Raw genomic sequence first — 1,980 nt, forward strand, 5'->3', positions numbered from 1 at the left:
TAAATTCCTAAAATAAAATGAAAAAACATATTATGGCAATATTTCAATTCGTAATAGATTATTCCGTTAGGGACTCGCAATCACTTTCTGAGTGATCAACATGTTTGAAATATGAATAATCAAACATGTTTTTTTCCTCATCTTGTATTTATGTGTTCTTCCTCATCTTGTATTTATGTTTTCTTCCTCATCTTGTATTTAACTTGAAGTCTTGGATGAAATAAAATGAGTTAAATAAAATCAGGTTTATGATTCTATGTAAACTATATTCCTGGTTCACCCAGATATTAACACGATAAAAGCTATTTATGACTTGTCCCATATCCAAGAACCAGAACTTCAATATGTCCCAACATGTTTTAATTACTTCGATATAGCCCAAGAACCCGGGCTCGGTATTCAAAGACAGGATATTTTGCAAGCTATTGAACTTGAAACAATATGACTGAAAGGCAGTTTCACCTGGTGGAGAAATAAGAAAATAAGGTTAATTGATCTTATTTATACATGGGAATATCCGGAAATCACTTCTCCAAGCCTGAAACTTGAACCTGTAAACTGGAATACGATTGGATGGCTCGTAGAAAAATGGAATAGACTCCAAAGAAAGAAGAGATATGTGATTATGTAATTGACTAACTAAGGAATACGCAACCAGCCTTTGAAATAACAACTCAAATCTGTTAATCGAGAAATAATTATCTACACACGTTATAGAAACAGAATATTGAAATATATGGAAGGGTTAACATAAAATACAATACGTGTTGCTTATCATTTTGTTACTTTCTGTCTTACAGCAATAATTATATGGTACATTAATTGTTACAAGTCAACTTTCTGTAATATCAGTTAGGGTTATCGTTTGAAAATGTTTGAGCTTAACAACAGCTTAGTCTTGTTGTTTGTCACCAGGGTGCACAACAGAGCCAGTATAAAATAAGCTCTCCAGCTGTACCACATCAGTCGACAAGCAGGGAAGATTGAACTATAAGAACGTTCGTGCTGTACAGAGCTTGTGGATAAACTTAGATCTTACTGAGGTTTCACAGCTAAAATCTGCAGAACCGTTCTGGTAAGAATTCCTTTCTATCTTTACGCGGGAAATGTTTATCGTATTTGGTTTTGTAAGTTACTAAATTCTACGTTCTGGTGGCAGAGCTAAACCATAAGCGCCTTGGTAACCATGTCGAACTTAATTCAGCCCGCTACCACAAGAACTCGCTCACATGACTGCCTTCGAGGTGGATGTGTAGCTTAAGCTGGCGAATGAAGAGCTTGTGACCGTATTGCATTCGGTTTTATTTCTCGTAGTTTCCTTGAATTAGCATTAGATTTCCATAAAATGATTAGTGATACGGGTAAACTAGATATCGCAAATGTAGTTTAAATGTCGCAAATGTAGTTTAAATATCGCAAATGTAGTTTAACAGTGTAAGAGGTTAGAGTAAAATACTTATTTGATGGTTACTGCTAAGTGACTTTAGTGAGTGTCAAATTACAGTTTGTGGTACATATCAAGCAGGCTATAAATACCATAATTAGTAACAAATTCTAGCCTAAGCAAAATAGTAATTAAGTCATACTATTGAATCTAATACCCCAATCTGATTTTTTTTTCGGTGATCTGTTGTAAGGCCTAGCTAATGATTTCATACTTTTAGTAATAGTTTTAAAGACAAAAAAATAGTGCATTATCACCACGAAACCTTACATATTTGTTGTAATATTATATTCGTAATGAATGCAAACGTGCAAAGTTATCTATCTGTAAGCAAATCAATAACATTTGTAGGGGTGCTAATTACGGTCCTAACATGCAAATGTTCAGGGTAAGCTTAACAAATTAAAACTAGTAACAGTACGTCCATAAGGTCTTCTTTCAAAGTACAGAAACTAGTAACAGTACGTCCATAAGGTCTTCCTTCAAAGTACAGAAACTAGTAACAGTACGTCCATAAGTTCTTCCTTCAAAGTACA

At 34.1% G+C, this 1,980-nt stretch overlaps 1 protein-coding gene across 2 annotated transcripts in view; it reads left to right on the top strand.

Annotated features, from left to right (window-relative positions):
* Positions 1 to 974: 974 nt before the first annotated feature.
* Positions 975 to 1,980, top strand: part of LOC106469293 (toll-like receptor Tollo) — a 101,851-nt gene continuing 100,845 nt past the window's right edge. The window contains exon 1 of one of the 2 annotated variants that reach the window (XM_022397769.1): positions 975 to 1,075. The gene's annotated coding sequence lies outside the window, so the exon portion shown is untranslated. The remainder of the gene's footprint in view (positions 1,076 to 1,980) is intronic. The other variant, XM_013929778.2, reaches the window with a different exon arrangement.

Source organism: Limulus polyphemus, unplaced genomic scaffold (assembly GCF_000517525.1).
Source record: "Limulus polyphemus unplaced genomic scaffold, Limulus_polyphemus-2.1.2 Scaffold3401, whole genome shotgun sequence".
Taxonomy (NCBI): domain Eukaryota; kingdom Metazoa; phylum Arthropoda; class Merostomata; order Xiphosura; family Limulidae; genus Limulus; species Limulus polyphemus.